Source organism: Musca autumnalis, unplaced genomic scaffold (genome assembly GCF_047663935.1).
Source record: "Musca autumnalis isolate F117 unplaced genomic scaffold, ASM4766393v1 scaffold_3, whole genome shotgun sequence".
In the NCBI taxonomy this organism is placed as follows: domain Eukaryota; kingdom Metazoa; phylum Arthropoda; class Insecta; order Diptera; family Muscidae; genus Musca; species Musca autumnalis.
This window is the reverse complement of record NW_027411866.1, coordinates 68,252,001-68,262,070: the sequence shown is the minus strand read 5'-3', so window position 1 is coordinate 68,262,070 and position 10,070 is coordinate 68,252,001.

The window sequence follows — 10,070 nt, the reverse complement described above, 5'->3', positions numbered from 1 at the left end:
GCCGTAATTATTCAGGAGATTCCTCTACCTCCCCTTCCAGATCTTGGGTTTGGCTAGCTTATGTGTTTCACGAAACCGATTATTTCTATATTTTCGTGACTTTTGCACATCATTTCAACTATATTCGACTAAATATTAAAAAATAAGCAAAATTTCCTTTTATTTCTGCTGTTTTTATAATGAAATATAACCAGTTTTCCCATTTCTGGGATAGCGTTTTCCTTAGCCCTAAATTTTAATAATTTGCTATAAAATATAGTATTTTTGCACACAGGAACAAAGATTCTGTTCGCAGTTATTAAAATGTATACTAATATTGCATAAAAAGTTCGATAATGACCGGTTTTTTGGCAAAATATTTAACAAAAGTTACAAAAACCGAATATTTTTGAAGCATAGAAAACAGGGTTAACAAAGTTTTCTTTGTTATTCTCGCTTATAGGGTTGCCATGGATCCATGTTACATATACTTTTTAATTGCTACAGAACCAACATTTTTTTAGGTATTTGGTTTTTTGGATATTGGGCATGGGCTTCTAAAATACTGATGTGTTATTATTGGTGAAATTGAAAACCGAATATTTTCGACACTCACTGTATTTCAGATGGACAAACTGCGATAAAATAATTCTTTACTTGCTCTTTAGTTAGCATTAATAGCATAATGTGCTAACATTTTCAGTATTAAATAATAAATTTGTAATTTGACGTGTGTTTTTTGAGACGAATTCAATTTACAAAAAATTCTTTTAACGTTTCAAATTCGTTCAGATGGGCTGATGCATCTACCTTGGTAATTGTGCTATGAACAAAAATCAGCTGACTGCCATTTAAATCCTACAAAATGTATATCTAAATGCAATGAGATTTGTACTGGATTTATTAAATCCAGTCGAGGATTTATGGCTAGTCTAAATGAGCTATAACACAAATATATACTACATTAACAAGTTATGTAGTTTGTATTAAATTATTTATTATTAATTAAACGCCGTAGTCCATCTTGGAACTGGATGTTCTCTCAATAGTTTTCGTGCCAAGCAGCCATTTAGATGGGTTACCGTAGTATTTATTGAGGTTTTGGTGATTATATCAGGAAGCAAGGACTTGCCCATGATTGAGAGAAATATTACAATGTGCAAAGGTTGATAGTGTCGTTCACTCCTTTCATTTTTGACATTTTAAAGCTTTTGGACGAATATGGACTTGACCAAGAAACACATTGGGGATTATTCTGAACAAAAGTTCCCCGTGAGTTTTGTCTTTCTGTCGTTACAACATAAGCCAGAAAGTGAAAAACTCACGGGGAATTTTCGTTCAGAATAACCCCAAACTTTTGGGAAAAATTTCTAGTCCATCCTCGAACATTATTGTTCGATATAAACATCGTCTTTGAGTTGTACGTTTGGAAGATTTTGGGCTTAAATTTCCTTTAGAGGCACCTAAGGTAGGAAGACCATATTTGCACCATAGGTAGACCTTTCTATTCTGATTCCAACGGTGCATAACTTTTGTCCCGGAAATGTATACTTCCCGAGATATAGGCCTCGAAATTTCCACCAAAACCCCAAGTTGGACTTAAGTTAAACACATTTATTAAACTCAATTCGTGTTAAAATTTTGTTATCACAGGTAAGTATTGTCTCTCCGAACACAACAGTAAATAATATATATATATATGGGGCAGTCCATACTACCCGAGGTAAATTTAAAAGAAATAGGAGAAAGTCTTAAATACCCGGCTATTTAGAGAAAAAAATTGAAAAAAATCAGTGACCTATTTCTCGGGAAATATAATTGTATTCCTGTGTTGGGGAGACGAGACTTCCCAGTAATAATAAAATTTTCATACGATACGAGTTTAGTAAATATGTTTAACTTAAGTCTAACATAGGGATTTTTCCGGAACTTTCGAGGCCTACATATCAGGAAATACACATTTCCGGCACAAAAATTATACATCGTTGGAATCAGAATAGAATGGGCTATGTGTGGGGAAATGCCGATTTTTTCCGCCAGGTGCCTCTAAAGGAAATTTGTTCCGACCGATACAGTCTGTCCATCTATTCCAAGAAGAAATATTACGATGTGCAAACTGGTTACTTACCCGTACGCACCATATCAGCGAAAAATATTGAACTTTTTTTTAGGGATTGTACCGGAAAAAGGGGACTGATATGTATCATCCTCGTAATTGATCAAAGTTTGAACATTATATTACGAGGACCAAAATGTGAACCACATCGGCTGATCCGCTCGAGACTTATCTTCCAGTTGGACGGACGAACTGGGATAATTGACTCCAAATGAAAAATTTATATTGAAAATTGTTAAATAATTGAAAATCAAATAAATTGAAAATGTAAATATAATTGGAATATGTATGTATGTTTTAGCATATACAGACATACAAAGTTTGTCAAAATCATTTTGTCAATGAAGGGACGGCAAAGCGAATACAACTCTGTGAGCTGTGAGCGTGAGTTTACCTTGTATCATGGGAACTGCGTTTTTCATAAGGAACAAATACATATGGCCCCGGCACATACGATACGTTGTGAGTCGCGTCGCGCGTTATATACAACAACCACATGAAATATGTGTAAGTGGTGCCTAGTTTGTTCTCGAAATTTTCATGTGGTTGTTGTAACGCGACACTTAACGGACCATATGTGCCGGGGCATATACGGTCGCTCTGAGTCGCGTCACGCCTTAAAAACAACAACCACACGAAAAATGTGTATGTTATGCCAAGTTTGTTCTTGAAGTTTTCATGTGATTGTTGTAACGAGGTACTCTACGGACCGTATGTGCAGAGCCCTTTAGGGGTTGCAAAAATAGAAGTAAAGGCCGCGGCACATACAGCGCGTTGAGCGTCGCGTTACAACAACCACATGAAAACTTCAAGGACAAACTTGGCATCACTCACACATTTTTCATGTGGTTGTTGTTTTCAACGCCTTCACTCATGACACAATGTATTTGGCCCCTAAAAGACGAAAGGAATTGTACAAAAAATATATTTTTTGGCATCACTCACACAGCTTAAGCTGAAAACTCATCCAACGATTTGAGTAAAGTTTTGTGTCATTTCTGGTAGCTGAATAAAAGACAAAGTGCTGTCAAGTTTTCAATTTTCTATTCTTCTACGAGAAACGACACAAAACTTTACCCAAACGTTGGATGTGTTTAGGGCTTAAAATAAAGTGGTAGAAAATTGCATGAAACAGCGTTTTTCATAAGGACCAAATACATATGGTCGCTGTGAGTCGCGTCACGCGTTAAAAACAACAACCACATGAAAAATGTGTAAGTTATGCCTAGTTTGTTCTTGAAGTTTTCATGTGGTTGTTTTACCGCGGTACTCAACGGACCGTCTGTGCAGAGCCCTTTAAGGCCGCGGCACATACGGTCCTTTGATCGTCGGAACGGAAAAATGGAAAAAAAAACGTCAAGAAAACTGGATCAAATGTCAAAGTCAGCCTACGAGCCATTCGGAAGGCGGTAACCACGTTACTATTAGGTGCATGGTACAATAAGGAAGGTAGAACAGGTTCGAAAAAACCATAGAAAATCAACCCTACACTTATGCCCGCTTCCTTTCAAAATTGTCTATTGTGACAAACTTCATGTTTTGTTTATGTTTGTTTCATACAATATTCAAATTTAATAAAATGTTTGAAAAATAAATGAATTTTGTACAGGACAAACCAATAATTTTTATGCGGATCTACTAAAACCGTTGCTGCTACGGATGTTGTTGTAGCAACCCAAATATATTCGTTCGGGCATTATTTTTTCCGCTTTCTCTGTATCCAGACTCAAAACTGGACTGATTGCGTCCATAAAGAATCAGAAGACAGGTGAGCTGGACAGCTAAACAAATGCATATGTTGGGTATCATGGCATCATTTCGCGGCCAATACGAATTGAGGCAACTGCATCGTCCGCTAAAACCACTCGTATTTACCTTGGCAGCGATGGCGTTCTTCTGGTGCAATGGATGGCTGGGTGGTGGTGTCTGAATATAGCATACACACTGTACCATTGTACACCCTGCAACTGCACCAGTGCCAATGCTACTCAAGTCTGCATGATAGGCTCTTTGATGAAGAGGTTCTCGTTTAAACCTCTCTCTTCACATCATGGAGATCTTTACTGATATGCCTGGGCCAGGGAGGCCTAGATCGTGGCAATGATGCTCAAGGCTATAAAACCCAAGCAGGTACTGCATCAACAGCATTCTGCTGTGCTGATGCAAAGGTAAAATGTTCGTCTCCTCATGAAGATGGTCCACTGGTGTCATGAGGAGGCATCCTGTTGCAGTCCTCAGGGCTGCATTCTGGCAAATTTTAATATCCTTCCACTGTGTAGCGCTAACATTTGCTTATCGCCAGATCGGCCTATTGCTTATTGTAAGAGGTCAACAAGGTTTCTTTGTTCTACGGACCAGCGATTTTAAGACCTTTTTCCTGATTTTGATCTGTGGCATGCATGGAGGACTTAAAGATGCTATCGAATTTTAAACCCAATATCTTGGGGGAGTTAGTGGTCGTAGCCAGGGCGCCATGTTTAGGAGTTGTTGTGGCGACATAGAAACCTACGAGAAGCATAGGTTGGTTGCTGGGTCGGCAGCCAGAACATTATGGTTTCGCGTCAATCCGTTTTTAGGTGGTGAACAGCGGATTTAACGGCTGATATTTTCATATCCCTCAGATGAAAGAACTGCACTAAGTCAACTAATCATCCGTGTACATTACAGCCTCAGTACCGTTAGGGGCGTCGAATTTCAGAAACATAGAGGTTAAACTGTTCCGTCAAATGTCAATATCCTTCCGAATTCTTACGTCAGAATTCCACAAAAGTCTCGCGTTGATTATCCAACGTTGATTTTATGTCCTTGAACAGCTTAAGGCCCTTAATATGTCAAGAGCCACCATAAATGTTCGGTCGTATGGCCAGTTCTGGTCCAGTCCTCGTCTGTTATATGTGAATATGGCATGTGAACGGATTGTTACGAACAAACTCGGCGATATAAGAAAACAACGTACAGTTTTTTGTAACATGCATTCTTTAATAATATTTAATTTTCGAATCATGTATCCGCATATATACTTAAGAGTGTCCATGTCATGAAATTCTTCAGTTTCCCTTCCAAACTGACAAGCGTTTTCATCGTCAACTTTCTCTCGACATTCAACAACTAAATCATTATTTTGGGAGGTGCTGGGTATTTGAGTTGTCTTTATCCATGCTGTATAATCACTTCTTGTATTTCCTGCAATTCCGTATGCCTAGCTAAATACAACAGTTTAAAAGAGATATCTTACATTATTTTATAGAAGACGTTTTTAAACATACATACCAAGGATATATTTTCTCGTTCTGTACATAAACATTTTAGGGATGGGTTGCTCGTTTGGCCGTCTTTGCTTTTAGCTACCAATCATTTTTTTTTTGCACGACAGCTTTTGTTTTAAATATATTTTTATTATGATTAAAATTCTTTTCGTTTAATGAAAATGAACAGTATGTATTTATGTTTACTTTTTGAAGTTTGTCATAATTTGAACATTAAAAATAAAACATATCAAAATGGGTTTGACAGAAGTCGGTCACCAATCATGGTACAATTGTTACAGGTAAAAGCAAGTCCCAGCTGATTAGATTAACACGTAATACTAGTGTCAAAATGTATATGACGTTTTGTCATTGTTTTTCATTGTGTATACTTTTTTATCAATCGTTGTATTGAATATTTAAAAATAAATCATCCACAAACAAACACATTGGAAACTAAAAATATAAAAAATTGAATTTGAAATGTATACTTCCCGAGATATAGGCCTCGAAATTTCCACCAAAACCCCAAGTTGGACTTAAGTTAAACACATTTATTAAACTCAATTCGTGTTAAAATTTTGTTATCACAGGTAAGTATTGTCTCTCCGAACACAACAGTAAATAATATATATATATATATATATATATATATATATATATATATATGGGGCAGTCCATACTACCCGAGGTAAATTTAAAAGAAATAGGAGAAAGTCTTAAATACCCGGCTATTTAGAGAAAAAAATTGAAAAAAATCAGTGACCTATTTCTCGGGAAATATAATTGTATTCCTGTGTTGGGGAGACGAGACTTCCCAGTAATAATAAAATTTTCATACGATACGAGTTTAGTAAATATGTTTAACTTAAGTCTAACATAGGATTTTTCCGGAACTTTCGAGGCCTACATATCAGGAAATACACATTTCCGGCACAAAAATTATACATCGTTGGAATCAGAATAGAATGGGCTATGTGTGGGGAAATGCCGATTTTTTCCGCCAGGTGCCTCTAAAGGAAATTTGTTCCGACCGATACAGTCTGTCCATCTATTCCAAGAAGAAATATTACGATGTGCAAACTGGTTACTTACCCGTACGCACCATATCAGCGAAAAATATTGAACTTTTTTTTAGGGATTGTACCGGAAAAAGGGGACTGATATGTATCATCCTCGTAATTGATCAAAGTTTGAACATTATATTACGAGGACCAAAATGTGAACCACATCGGCTGATCCGCTCGAGACTTATCTTCCAGTTGGACGGACGAACTGGGATAATTGACTCCAAATGAAAAATTTATATTGAAAATTGTTAAATAATTGAAAATCAAATAAATTGAAAATGTAAATATAATTGGAATATGTATGTATGTTTTAGCATATACAGACATACAAAGTTTGTCAAAATCATTTTGTCAATGAAGGGACGGCAAAGCGAATACAACTCTGTGAGCGTGAGTTTACCTTGTATCATGGGAACTGCGTTTTTCATAAGGAACAAATACATATGGCCCCGGCACATACGATACGTTGTGAGTCGCGTCGCGCGTTATATACAACAACCACATGAAATATGTGTAAGTGGTGCCTAGTTTGTTCTCGAAATTTTCATGTGGTTGTTGTAACGCGACACTTAACGGACCATATGTGCCGGGGCCTATACGGTCGCTCTGAGTCGCGTCACGCCTTAAAAACAACAACCACACGAAAAATGTGTATGTTATGCCAAGTTTGTTCTTGAAGTTTTCATGTGATTGTTGTAACGAGGTACTCTACGGACCGTATGTGCAGAGCCCTTTAGGGGTTGCAAAAATAGAAGTAAAGGCCGCGGCACATACAGCGCGTTGAGCGTCGCGTTACAACAACCACATGAAAACTTCAAGGACAAACTTGGCATCACTCACACATTTTTCATGTGGTTGTTGTTTTCAACGCCTTCACTCATGACACAATGTATTTGGCCCCTAAAAGACGAAAGGAATTGTACAAAAAATATATTTTTTGGCATCACTCACACAGCTTAAGCTGAAAACTCATCCAACGATTTAAGTAAAGTTTTGTGTCATTTCTGGTAGCTGAATAAAAGACAAAGTGCTGTCAAGTTTTCAATTTTTTATTCTTCTACGAGAAACGACACAAAACTTTACCCAAACGTTGGATGTGTTTAGGGCTTAAAATAAAGTGGTAGAAAATTGCATGAAACAGCGTTTTTCATAAGGACCAAATACATATGGTCGCTGTGAGTCGCGTCACGCGTTAAAAACAACAACCACATGAAAAATGTGTAAGTTATGCCAAGTTTGTTCTTGAAGTTTTCATGTGGTTGTTTTACCGCGGTACTCAACGGACCGTCTGTGCAGAGCCCTTTAAGGCCGCGGCACATACGGTCCTTTGATCGTCGGAACGGAAAAATGGAAAAAAAAAACGTCAAGAAAACTGGATCAAATGTCAAAGTCAGCCTACGAGCCATTCGGAAGGCGGTAACCACGTTACTATTAGGTGCATGGTACAATAAGGAAGGTAGAACAGGTTCGAAAAAACCATAGAAAATCAACCCTACACTTATGCCCGCTTCCTTTCAAAATTGTCTATTGTGACAAACTTCATGTTTTGTTTATGTTTGTTTCATACAATATTCAAATTTAATAAAATGTTTGAAAAATAAATGAATTTTGTACAGGACAAACCAATAATTTTTATGCGGATCTACTAAAACCGTTGCTGCTACGGATGTTGTTGTAGCAACCCAAATATATTCGTTCGGGCATTATTTTTTCCGCTTTCTCTGTATCCAGACTCAAAACTGGACTGATTGCGTCCATAAAGAATCAGAAGACAGGTGAGCTGGACAGCTAAACAAATGCATATGTTGGGTATCATGGCATCATTTCGCGGCCAATACGAATTGAGGCAACTGCATCGTCCGCTAAAACCACTCGTATTTACCTTGGCAGCGATGGCGTTCTTCTGGTGCAATGGATGGCTGGGTGGTGGTGTCTGAATATAGCATACACACTGTACCATTGTACACCCTGCAACTGCACCAGTGCCAATGCTACTCAAGTCTGCATGATAGGCTCTTTGATGAAGAGGTTCTCGTTTAAACCTCTCTCTTCACATCATGGAGATCTTTACTGATATGCCTGGGCCAGGGAGGCCTAGATCGTGGCAATGATGCTCAAGGCTATAAAACCCAAGCAGGTACTGCATCAACAGCATTCTGCTGTGCTGATGCAAAGGTAAAATGTTCGTCTCCTCATGAAGATGGTCCACTGGTGTCATGAGGAGGCATCCTGTTGCAGTCCTCAGGGCTGCATTCTGGCAAATTTTAATATCCTTCCACTGTGTAGCGCTAACATTTGCTTATCGCCAGATCGGCCTATTGCTTATTGTAAGAGGTCAACAAGGTTTCTTTGTTCTACGGACCAGCGATTTTAAGACCTTTTTCCTGATTTTGATCTGTGGCATGCATGGAGGACTTAAAGATGCTATCGAATTTTAAACCCAATATCTTGGGGGAGTTAGTGGTCGTAGCCAGGGCGCCATGTTTAGGAGTTGTTGTGGCGACATAGAAACCTACGAGAAGCATAGGTTGGTTGCTGGGTCGGCAGCCAGAACATTATGGTTTCGCGTCAATCCGTTTTTAGGTGGTGAACAGCGGATTTAACGGCTGATATTTTCATATCCCTCAGATGAAAGAAGTGCACTAAGTCAACTAATCATCCGTGTACATTACAGCCTCAGTACCGTTAGGGGCGTCGAATTTCAGAAACATAGAGGTTAAACTGTTCCGTCAAATGTCAATATCCTTCCGAATTCTTACGTCAGAATTCCACAAAAGTCTCGCGTTGATTATCCAACGTTGATTTTATGTCATTGAACAGCTTAAGGCCCTTAATATGTCAAGAGCCACCATAAATGTTCGGTCGTATGGCCAGTTCTGGTCCAGTCCTCGTCTGTTATATGTGAATATGGCATGTGAACGGATTGTTACGAACAAACTCGGCGATATAAGAAAACAACGTACAGTTTTTTGTAACATGCATTCTTTAATAATATTTAATTTTCGAATCATGTATCCGCATATATACTTAAGAGTGTCCATGTCATGAAATTCTTCAGTTTCCCTTCCAAACTGACAAGCGTTTTCATCGTCAACTTTCTCTCGACATTCAACAACTAAATCATTATTTTGGGAGGTGCTGGGTATTTGAGTTGTCTTTATCCATGCTGTATAATCACTTCTTGTATTTCCTGCAATTCCGTATGCCTAGCTAAATACAACAGTTTAAAAGAGATATCTTACATTATTTTATAGAAGACGTTTTTAAACATACATACCAAGGATATATTTTCTCGTTCTGTACATAAACATTTTTAGGGATGGGTTGCTCGTTTGGCCGTCTTTGCTTTTAGCTACCAATCATTTTTTTTTTTTGCACGACAGCTTTTGTTTTAAATATATTTTTATTATGATTAAAATTCTTTTCGTTTAATGAAAATGAACAGTATGTATTTATGTTTACTTTTTGAAGTTTGTCATAATTTGAACATTAAAAATAAAACATATCAAAATGGGTTTGACAGAAGTCGGTCACCAATCATGGTACAATTGTTACAGGTAAAAGCAAGTCCCAGCTGATTAGATTAACACGTAATACTAGTGTCAAAATGTATATGACGTTTTGTCATTGTTTTTCATTGTGTATACTTTTTTATCAATC